General features: G+C 40.4%; 1 pseudogene; it reads right to left on the bottom strand.

The window, feature by feature from the left end:
* Window positions 1–9,323: 9,323 nt before the first annotated feature.
* On the bottom strand, window positions 9,324–9,917 carry LOC121443840 (annotated as a pseudogene).
* Window positions 9,918–11,907: the final 1,990 nt, after the last annotated feature.

Genomic DNA, 11,907 nt, shown 5'->3' with positions numbered 1-11,907 from the left:
GTATTAACTTCTGTTCCTAGTTTAAATTTGTTTCAACAGGTTTTGCCTTGGTTGGTGGATAAAAACAAGCATCAATTGCTTACTACAACCTGCTCCAAATGACTGTGGACCATGGACTTGTTAAAAACTGATGTGGACCAGTCTAGTCGATGTAAGTGCTCCCTGCCTCTTCAACAAAGTCCACAAACCAAACGTTCCTAAAATTTTCTCTTTTTGACTAGCATTTCATTCACCTTTGTTAACCCTTATCAACAACGCCCTAAAGCCAGCTAGAAGCAGTTAAAAGAATACATCATCCAATTATCCCTGGTTAAAATGCTAAGTAAAAAAAAAAAAACCATAAAAAACAATTCTGTAATTGTAAAAGACAATTTGGCCAATGTTAGCAAAGCCAGCCCATGATTGAGCTTAGGACCAAAAGGAGTGGGGTATGTGGAACCCTCACCCCTTATTCTCAAAGGGGCAAAAAGAAATTTCCCAGCAGAATGTTTTCCCAGGAAGATAGTGGCATTCCCCTCTCCCACCCGGGAGACTCCAAGCACAAGGTCACTTAGCTCAGCCCACCCAGCCACCTGGTACAGACTGATAAAGATGGCCTAACTCAAGAACAGGGGCCTTGCTCTAAGAACAAGGAGAAAGCTGACTTAACAGAATGGGAGGGAGCAAAAGTCCTTGTACCCATGCCAAAGCAGTGTCAAAGATTCTCTTTGTAGTTATTTCTCTAAAAGCTTACCCCACAGAGGAGCTACAACTCCTCTCTACTTTGCTGTAAGGGGGATGGAGATGAGTTCCAAACATGTTTGTATTATGCTGATTAAACCTTGCTTATTACAGACTGGACCTCTCTGGTGGTCTCTCTCTGGTGGTCATAATCTGGGCACAACAAGAGGCACTGGGATTTTCTGAGTTTGAGACCAGTCTGGCCTACCGAATGAGTTCCACACCTACACAGAAAAATCCTGTCTTAAATCACAAAAGCAAGAAAATCTGAATCAAACAAGATTATGATCTAATTTTAACATTCTCACCTTCTGGTAGCAGCAATTGCATATAAAGTATATTGAAGTAGAAAAGTCTCTCTTTTATCAACTTGCTCTGGCTACCAAGCTCATTCCTTTACTAGTACTAGAGACTACTTCTTTGAAATTTTGGTGAATACTTAAAATCAGTTGAGACATCAAGCCTCATGGGCTGAACAACTACTGGTTCTTGACTTGATCTTTGGGAAAAGGCTGAGAAGCAAAATCTACTGGATTCTTCTATTATAAGTAGCTATTTTAAGACAACCTGAAACACAGCTCATGAGACATTCTACTAGTCCCACTTTTTATTTACATGTTGAGATTCATTCTACCTGTCCTGTTCATGTAGAGAATCTTGAATACTGCAGTTGTATATTTTATCCACCTGACCATGGAGGGAGATGTCCTGGCTAACAATAGTGCTCATGAAGACATTTTTCTAGCTCAATTATTCTCTACATATTCACATTTCCATGAACACTACTCTTTTTATTATTATTCATATTCCTGGAGTTTGCTTCGAATTTAAGGAATAAAACCCATAAACAATGGCGTCATCATTCAGCTTTCCGATGGGGGAAAGACCAATCATCTTTTTTTAACAATATTTACTTATTTATTTGTTATGTATACAATTGTCTGTCTGTATGTATGCAGCCCAAAAGAGGGCACCAGACCTCATTACAGATAGTTGTAAGTCACCATGTGTTTGCCAGGAACTGAACTCAGGACCTTTGGAAGAGCAGGCAATGCTCTTAACCACTGAGCCATCTCTCCAGCACAAGACAAATCATCTTGATTGAGATCTGGCTCCTGCTTTTCTCTTTTCTGTTGTGTGAATCCCTGTGAAAACCATGTAAAAAGTACCTTCAGTTCATCTGACCTCAGCATGAAGCCACAGAACAAACATCTCCTTTTGTGACCTTAAAAACTCTCTTTAGCTGTTAATATTCTGGGCATTCTTTCCCCCGTGGGACAGGAAAGCCCTACACTCACCAAGCACAGCACAGTGCACTGTACAAGCTAACTGGCCACGTCGTATTCTGGAGGCAAAAGGGAAAGTTCCTATGGAGTGCAAGATTATGATGGTGTTGGCTTTTATAGCCAGGAGCAAGGGCTATTGAAGTGCATATCTTGGCCAATCAAGAAAAGATATTTGACTCAGGTGGATGGAATGGCCTGAAATATCTGTGCTGTCTCTTTAAGTCCTCTTCAGTCCTGTGGGAGGTGTTCTTGTCACTCAGGTCTCACAAGCCAATCAGGCCCTCCAGGTGACCTGCCAGTCAGATGTCCTGCAGGGCTCTTCCGGGCATCCGCATTTAGTCTCGATTTTGCAGAGGAGCAGGCACGGGTGGTTCCCTGTGTTGAGGTGAAGTTACTGCTGCAGGAAGTTGATAAACTGAGAGATTTGGCAAGCTGAGAAACCACAACATGGTGAGTGAGGGAATGCTGTCTCCAGATGGGAGGAGCAGAGGGTGAGGTGCGGGAGACAGCGTGGTGCGTCCTCCTGGGATCCACGTGGGAACCTACCGCCAGATTCCCTGCATTGTGAAGTCCCATGCGGTCTTTGTTAATTCCTAGACCTAGGTATGGAACTCTGAATAACTTTGTGCTTTGGGCTTAATCCGCTTAGAGAATTGGGAGCAGGGTGCTGTGTGTACAAACATGTTTCTTGTCAACTTTAAAGTGCTAAAGTCGGAGAAGCCTACTTTCTCAAGTATCTTCTCGATATTGAGCACTTTGCATTCATCCTTACATACAATCTCCATTTATATTTATGTGGACGGTATTAAGGCATCTCACCTGTTGGATAGCGCTGCACTTCTAATCCGCAATGTAGAAGAGGATAATTGCTGATGTAAAGAATTTTCCAATGCCTTGGAAATAGTTCAGTCTCAGAAAGTAGAATTAGCTGAGGGAGGGCTGCCTCTACATCACCCAGAAATAAATGTGTTTTAAACAGGGCTCTTAGAGTTTAGGTTGCTAGGGTACACATTGCTCAACTGGATTGTCCAGATATTTGGCTCCAAACCATTACAAACAAAGAAGCCACCACTGATTTAAAACCAGACACCAGGCGTATCTCCATATCAAAGAACAACCTCTATCAAGCCTTTCAAGGAGGCATTACAGGTTGGCACCCTAAATGTGTGAAGTGATTTGTTAATAAAAAGGCATATTAATTCTAGAACAGCTGCATTTCCACCCTGTTTGAAAAATAGTTTCTGAGACAAGTTCTCTTATGTTGACTCAGGTGCCCTAGGTCTGCTGCTGTCCAGGGCAATGACCTTGCTGTCCTGTATGATACACTTTCAAAATTCCTTTCAAAAAGGATCGCACCACCTCACAGTTTTAAAATTATGCATGTGAGGCATGTAGTTGACTATGCATTACAATTGCAGGGAAAGGATTTGCATATGTCCTCAGACCACAATAGGGGGAGGAGTTTAGTGAAGCTGGTGGAGATGCAGCACAGGAAGGGAAAGGTCAGACTGAGGGTGAGAGCTTTCCTCCTTCATAAGTCGTTGAGATTAGCTCTGTGGAATCAGGTAGTCAATTGTAGATGCTCTATGAATGTCCTGATTGACCATTGTTTGCAGTCCACAGACCAGCGCAAAAAGGAATCTGGGAAAGGGAGTGACCTTATCTTTAAACCTAATTGCTATATTTACAGTAGTTCATCTACAAGAATCAGGGTAAAATGTTGTGGCCCTACTTAACAGGACTTTTCTCTATTAAGACATTGATCTTTTGAGAAAATACATGAAAAAAATTTTAATGTGCTTTAATACAAATCCCTAGTCTCTGGAGTACATGACCATAAAGTCTGTCTCAAGTTTTCAAAATCGTTTTTGAGATGACAACTACATCATATTTACATTCTCCTTGCTGCCTCCAAGCCCTAAGATACCTGGATTGTTTTCTAATTCCCTGTCTGTTCTTCTTTAACAACAGTTACAAAGTAACCACAGTTACACAGTTACATTAGTTATGTTATGAATGTGACCTGTTTGTCTGTAGGATTTTCCATCTCTGAGGCAGTAGGATGGCTGAACTGGAGAGTGGGTATGTAATGGAATGTGCACACAAAGGACCCTGTGCTCTAGATGAGGAAGAGGATGTGCTCTAGTAGAGTGGGAAAATGTGTACTAAATACAAACTGTCTAAACTGGGGCCCTGTCTGCTGGGCTGGGAGGGCAGCACTGGAAGGATTGTGCTGTCTGAGTCATTTGATCTCTGATCCTCCTGTAGAGGAGCTGCTAATATTGAGAGGCCTAGCTGAGTGGCCCTAGCCAGTGAGGGATTCTAGGAAGGGTTAGACATCAAGAGTACTAGTGGCAGACAGTTTGTCAGTTCTTTCCATGATTCTCTTCTGTCTCTGCTGTAGGGGGTGGTAAGGAAGACCATAAGCAATCCTGTAATGAGTGGGGCGTATCAGAGCAGGTCTGTTGAAATGTCATTTCTGCTGAGACTTGGAAGTACCATGAGCTAGACTGCAGTTATGTTGGTCCATGTGGTTCATGTTGGCAGTGGCCCTTGTTCTCTGAGCCTCTTTGTGTATATAAATACTACAGCCCTGGAATGAAAGGAAATGATGCTGGTTGTATCTCTGTCCAGAGTACACACATGGGCACTGCTTTTGCTGTGCAGTGGGAAGAGAGATTAGAAAACTGAAGGTTTAGTTTCTAGAAGTTCTGAATATTGCATTCCAGTTTCAGGTTTGTGTTATAAATATTACAAATTGTTTAGGACCTGGTAGAGCAATAGTAGAGTAGAGTGCTTTTAACATGGTGTTACCACTAGCTGCAATGGTGGGATCCAGTGAAGCTTAGTTCCAGGGGACAAAAGGAGTTTCTGATGTGCAGAGATTTCTCAGGTGTGCAATGTGGTAGACAGGTAGATAGGGCACAATCCACATATTCTGCTCTATGCCATGTAGCAGGAAGCAGATTTTAAACAATTTTTAGGTTGTTTTGGGATTGAAAAAGATTAATTAGATTAACACTTCATCAGGCATCTTAAAATATATGCTCAGTTAGCAGAAAGGAGTAATTAAGGCCATAAAGATAGGTTACAGAATAGATTATTAACTTTTACAGTTTTAAATGCTAGTAAAAAGGAAACAACAGCTGTGGGGAGACATTAGATAATAAAAAAGCCCTGCTAAATTAACCAACCTGTATGGTTTAAAGATACATTGCATTCAGAATAAAAACCACGATATGTATTAAATTGGGGAATAAAGTTATAGATACCACTTCAATCCTTAAAGATTAGCTTCAAACAAAAAGATCTCTTGAGACTGCTCTTCGGGCTGATGATGGAGGGGGAGTTGACTGGGGGAAGGGGAGGGAAATGGGAGGTGGTGGCGGGGAGGAGATAGAAATCTTTAATAAATAAGTAAATAAATAAATAAATAAAAAATCTCTTGAGTAAAAGAAACAGTAGTTCATCAGAGAGCATTACCATTCAATCTTAACTAATTCGTAAGATTAACAGATGTCTTCCTTTTGATTAAATATAATTTCCAACAATAAATCTTCATAAAGATAGGGTTATGGCAGAGTTTTGTTTTGTCTTTACAAAAGTATGAAAACATTGAACTAAGGAATCTAAAAACCACTAGACAACTGTGGGCCCATATTTCGATATGGCACAAAAGCCATTAGCCCGGTCCGAGCTGACCATGTAGCTCTGCAGACAAGCTGTCTCTGCCCTTAACAGAGGCCAGGATGCCTGCTCCTAGCTTCTTTTGTTAAAATGTGGATTACCTGAGAAGAGATGTTTGACTGAAGCTGATGACTTAAGAGTTCAGATATTTGTTGCTTCCTTCCTTTTGTAATTTGGAAGGATGTCTTATAGAGATGCTAATTCAGGGCCTACCTGACTGCTAGATGCAGATGTGACTTGAGCCAAGGCACCTGGTTGCCTAGATGATGGCATAATTGGTTTTCCCCCTCCCCACTAAATTTGGTGTGGGTATATAAAATGTTTGGAGAATAAACGGCGATCTGGCCTTTTCCATGATGACGGTGTAAGCTGTGTCGGTTCTTTTCCTTGGGACTCCGTTCCAGCCGGTTGAAGGAATTAGGGAATTTATGTTGGACCCTCACGGGCCATGACAGACAACCGAGGTAACTAAAAAATAACACATCATCCAAATAAAATATCCTCTTCAAAAGAATAAATTGGCTTAACAGTCACTTATTATAATCATGTTAGGTGTGTTTTCAAGGTGAAACAAAAAGACATTTTGTTTCCTTTTTTTTAAAAGACAGATTCCTCTGGCTTTCCTGGAATTCACTTTGTAGAACAGGCTTGCCTCTAACTTAGTGAGATATATCTGCCTCTGCTGTGAAAGTGCTGGAATTAAAGGCATGCACCACTATAGCCTGACAAAAATTTATTTTACATAGACAGGTGGTGTTGTTTCTTCATTTTAAATGTTGTTTGCTTTATACTTCCTGTTTACTCAGGGAATATTATATCCCTCTGAGTTCTCTGATGGAGCTAAAAGCTCAATAATTGTAATTATGCATGTTAACAAATTGAAAAAAATGAATTAAAAAATGTATAATGTATATAAGGCTAAGAGGCAGAAATATTATTTAAGGTTAGTAATACCAGTTAGGATAAAAAGTACTTTAGGTACAACACCTTGGGCTTACTAAGATAGGATAGATGATCAAACATTTTCTGTAAATTTACCAAATGCAAATGGATTGGACATTGTTAGTATAATTCTCCTCTGTATATATTATATATAGTTATTGTATTTAGTGTATATAGCTTTACTGTGTTAGTTAAAACCTTCACCTTTTAATAAGACAAATAGGGAAATGTGTGATATATTGATTATATTCTGATAATAAAGCCTGCTAAGCATTACAGCAGAGCTAATCACTACCTGACCAAAATTTACCATAGAGGTTTGGAGGACTTTGGGCAGATAGGAGTCAGGATTCCTAAGGCAGGCCTAAGAGAATATTAGCACTTTACTAACATGGAGAGACTGAAGAGGTGGTAGTCACAATTTGCTGGTTAACTGCTTCTCTGATCTTTCAGTTTCTTACCCTGCTCTCTGACTCCTGATTTCTTATTGTTAAATGTCAATTAGATTAATGCTTCAGCAGGTACAGAACTTTCTAAGCCCTTTGGAAATAAAGCCCATGTACCTGAGATAGAGCCACAAGATTTGTCATTTGCCCTGCTAAATTTTCACCTTTCCTTGACCCAATCTTCCCTCAGTTTTCCTCATTCCTCTCTTTCATTTGTCTTTTATTTATTCTTTCATCTTGACTGCAGTCTTTCCTCCCACCATTGCTCTCTGTCCCAACCTTCCCCCAAATCTCTCTTCTTTGTTTACCTTTAGAAAATAGCAGGTCTCTCATACATATCAACCACACATGGTGTCTTAATTGTGGTTTCTATTGTTGTGATGAAATACGATGACCAAAACCCAGGATTAGGAGAAAAGGGTTAATTTGGCCTATACTGCCATATTGTTGTTCACTTTTTTTTTTTTTTTTTTTTTTTTTTTTTTTTTTTTTTTTTTAGTTTTTCGAGACAGGGTTTCTCTGTGGTTTTGTAGCCTGTCCTGGAACTAGCTCTTGTAGACCAGGCTGGTCTTGAACTCACAAAGATCCGCCTGCCTCTGCCTCCCAAGTGCTGGGATTAAAGGTGTGTGCCACCACTGCCTGGCTGTTGTTCACTCTTAAAAGATGTTAGGAGAGGAACTTAAAGAGGACAGGATTTTTTTTAACATAACTTGGATATTTTAGAGGGCAGGATTCTTAATAGATTTTTGTATGTTGAACCGTACTTGCATCTCTGAGATGAAACTGACTTTATCATGGTAAATGATTTTTTGTTAATGTGTTCTTGGATTTTATTTTCTAGTATTTTATTGAGTATTTTTGCCTCTATGTTCATCAGTAAGATGGGTCTGGAATTCTCCTTGGTTGAATCTTTGTATGGTTTGGTATAAGAGTAACTGTATTATCATAAAAGGGGTTTGGCAATCTTACTTCTATTTCTTTTTCTTTTCTTTTTTTTTTTTTTTGGTTTTTCGAGACAGGGTTTCTCTGTGGCTTTGGAGCCTGTCCTGGCTAGCTCTTGTAGACCAGGCTGGTCTCGAACTCACAGAGATCCACCTGCCTCTGCCTCCCAAGTGCTGGGATTAAAGGCGTGCGCCACCGTCGCCCGGCCCTTACTTCTATTTCTATTATGTGGATCCTTTGAGTATAGTTATTAGTTCTTAGTTCTGACAGAATTCTGAACTGAAACTGCCTTGCCCTAGGCTTTCTTTTGATAACTTCTTCTCTTTCCTTGCAGGTTATAAGCTGATTTGAATTGTTCATCTGGTGTTGATTTAATTTTGGTATTTTATTGACTTTAGCCCTCAATTTGATTATTTCCTATCCTCTACTCCTGGGTGAGTCTGCTTCTTTTTGTTCTAGAGCTTTCAGGTGTGCTGTTAAGTCACTGGTGTGAGTTTTCTATACTTTCTTTATTTAGTGCTATGAACTTTCATCTTAGCACTGCTTTTATAGTTTCCCATAGATTTGGGTATTCTGTGCCAGCATTTTTGTTGAATTCCACAAAGTCTTTAATTTCTTTCTTTATTTCTTGCTTGACCTAGGGGTGGTTTAATAGAGCACTGTTCAATTTCCATGAGTTTTTAGGTTTTCTGTGATTAGTGTTGTTACTAAATCCTAAATTTAAAACATGGTGATCTGAAAAGACACAGGGGGTTATTCCATTTTTTTTTTTTGTGTGTTGAGGTTTGCTTTGTTACCATGTTTGTGGTCCATTTTAGAGAAGGTTCCCTGAGGTGCTGAGAAGAAGGTATATTTTGTGTTTGGGTGGAATGCTCTGTAGATGTCCATTGAGTCCATTTAAGTCAAGACATTTGTTAGTTGTCTTATTTTTCTGTATAACCTGCCCACTGGGGAGAGTGGGGTGTTGAAGTCTCCTACTATTCTTTTTTTTTTTTTTTTTTTAAATATTTATTTATTATGTATACAATATTCTGTCTGTGTGTATCCCTGAAGGCCAGAAGAGGGCGCCAGACCTCTTTACAGATGGTTGTGAGCCACCATGTGGTTGCCGGGAATTGAACTCAGGACCTTTGGAAGAGCAGGCAATGCTCTTAACCACTGAGCCATCTCTCCAGCCCCAACTATTCTTTTTTTTATACAAAAACAATCAACATGTATTTATTTAATATACATTGTAAGAACTTAAGCAGACTTAAGTTAAAAAGACAAATAAAACAAAAATAACACCACAGCGTAGAAATCAAGAAAAGGACAGACCATCTAAGAAAAAAGACGACACAAGGAGAAGCTTGTGACAGGGCTCTTGACTGGAGACCAGCTTTGAATAGGTTTCTTGCAGGTACTTCTTAAATGCTGTGGGGGTTTTCCAGAGCTCAGCAGCGTGTGTGTTCAATGGGCTATCGATGTTGGGTTCTCCTAGCAGGCTCTGGATAGACAGCAAGATGGTCCTGACATCATACAGCGCGGACCATTTATCCTTGAGGATGTCCAGGCAGATGTTCCCCTGGGTGTCTACGTTGGGGTGGTAGCAGGGTGTGAGGAACTTCACCGTGGGTGCGTTGTAAGGGTAGCCACTAGGGAACGCGAGTGAGAGTTTATACCTCAGGTCTTCATATGCTGTGCCGGCTGCTCCATGCATGGATGGGCCCTTCCCATTTGAACAGGTTGTCTGATTCAGGGAAGGCAGAAATCCCTTTGTCACCAGACATCATGAGGGTCATCAGCTCCTGTTGTAGCCTCTTGCCCACTGGCCGGGACCACCCCCGCTGGGCTCGGCTCCCTTGCGAACTGCCGGAATGCTGGCGGCAGCTGGGTCGCAGTTTTGCGAGGCCATCCAGAGGACGCAGGCAGCGAAACAGGAGTGTGGAGACGAAAAAGCAACTTCCTCCTACTATTCTTGTATGGGATTTGATGTGCAATTTAAGCTTTAGTAATGTTTCTTTTACATGAGTGGGTGTTCTAATATTTGGGGCATAGATGTTCAGGATTGAGACTTCATCTTGATGAATTGTTTCTGTTATGGGTATGAAGTGTCCTTCTTCATCTATTCTGATCGGCTTTACTTTGAAGTCTATTTGGTTAGCTATTAGGATACCTATACTTGTGTGCTGCTTAGGTCCATTTGATTTGAAAATCTTTTTCCAACACTTTACTCTTTGGCAGTGTTTGTCTTTGAGGTTTAGGTGTGTTTTAATTTTTTTTAATTAATTTATTTTTTATTGAAAATTTCCACCTCCTCCCTTCCTCCTACTTCCCTCCCCTCCCCACAACCCCCTTCCTCTCCTTCTCCAGTCCAAGGAGCAGTCAGGGTTCCCTACCCTATGGGAAGTCCAAGGTCCTCCCTGCTCCCCCCAGGTCCGGGAAGGTGAGCATCTTGGTGTGTTTCTTTTATAAAGCAAAAGGATGGATCCTGCTTTTGTATCCATTTTCTTAGCCTGTACCATTTTATAGGTTAATTGAGTCTATTGATATTAAGAGATGTAAATAACAAGGGACTGCTAGTTCCTGGTATTTTTCAGTAGCGGTGTTTGTGTTTCCCTTCTTTGGGGTTTGTGGGTGTTAGGATATCTGTTGCCGGTGTTTACAGTTAGCTTCTTTGGGTTGGAGTTTTCCCTCTAGTACTTTCTGCTTGACTGGATTGTGGATAGGTATTGTTTAAATCTGGTTTTGCCCTGGAATATCATATTTTTTCCATTTATGGTGATTGAAAGCTTTGGTAGGTCTGGTGTCTGTGGTCTCTTGGTGTCTTCAGCACATCTGTCCAGGGCCTTCTTGGTTTCATGGTTTCCATGGAGAATTTGGGTGTTATTCTGATAGGTCTGCCTTTATATTATACTTGGCCATTATCTTTTGCAGCTCTTAATATTCTTTCTTTGTTCTCTGTTTTGCATTTTGATCATTATATGTTGGGGGAGACTTTTTTGGTCTAGTCTATTTGGTGTTCTCTAAGCTTCTTGTACCTTCATAGGGATATTCTTCTTTGGGTTGGGAAAGTTTTTTTCTATGATTTTTTTGTCAAATATAGCTTCTGTTCTTTTGAGTTGGTGTTGTTCTCTTTCTTCTATCCCTACTATTCTTAGGTTTTAATTTTTTTCATGGTGTCCCAGATTCCCAGGATGTTTTGTGTAAGGAATTTGTTGGATTTGTTGTTTTCTTTGACCAATGATTTGATTTCTTCTATAGTATCTTCAGCATCTGAGAGTCTCTCTTCTATCTCTTGTATTCTGCTGGTTACATTTCCTGCTATAGTTCCCATTTGTTTAACCAGATTTTCCATATACAGAATTCCCTGCATTAATGTTTTCTTTATTGCCTCTATTTCAGTCTTCAAGTCTTGAGCTGTTTGTTTCATCTGTTTGATTGTTTTTTCTTGGTTTCTTTGATGTCTTCCAATTTGTTGTCTGTCTTTTCCTTCATCATCCTCCTAGAGTTACATTGGGGACCCCATCATTTTCACAAAGTTACATCGAAAATCATTTCTTTTGTTTCTCCTGGCTTAGGATGACTAAGTCTTTGTGTAGTATGACCACTGGGTTCTGGTGTTACCATGTTGCTTTCTATGTTATTGGATGAATTCTTGCATTGGCACCTATCCATCTCATCCTTCAATTGGTGCCAGCAGTGTCTTTTCCTTTTGTTCCAATCCTTAAAGTGATGGTTTGTGTCTTTGAGACCTGTTCTTGGCCAACTCTGTGTTTCAGAGAGCCATGCCACTGAGGTCTGTCTTTGTACTCTCTCTTCTTGGCCTGCTCTTTTGGTCTGCACTCCTGGGTCACACTCTTGGTCCAGTCTGTGCAGTCACAGCTTGTGCTTCAGGGTCCCTG

This window comes from Microtus oregoni, unplaced genomic scaffold (assembly GCF_018167655.1).
Source record: "Microtus oregoni isolate MIOR12 unplaced genomic scaffold, Mior012 000113F_ref0000058, whole genome shotgun sequence".
Lineage (NCBI taxonomy): Eukaryota > Metazoa > Chordata > Mammalia > Rodentia > Cricetidae > Microtus > Microtus oregoni.
Note: the sequence above shows the minus strand (reverse complement) of the source record. Positions and strands in the feature narration are given on the sequence as shown.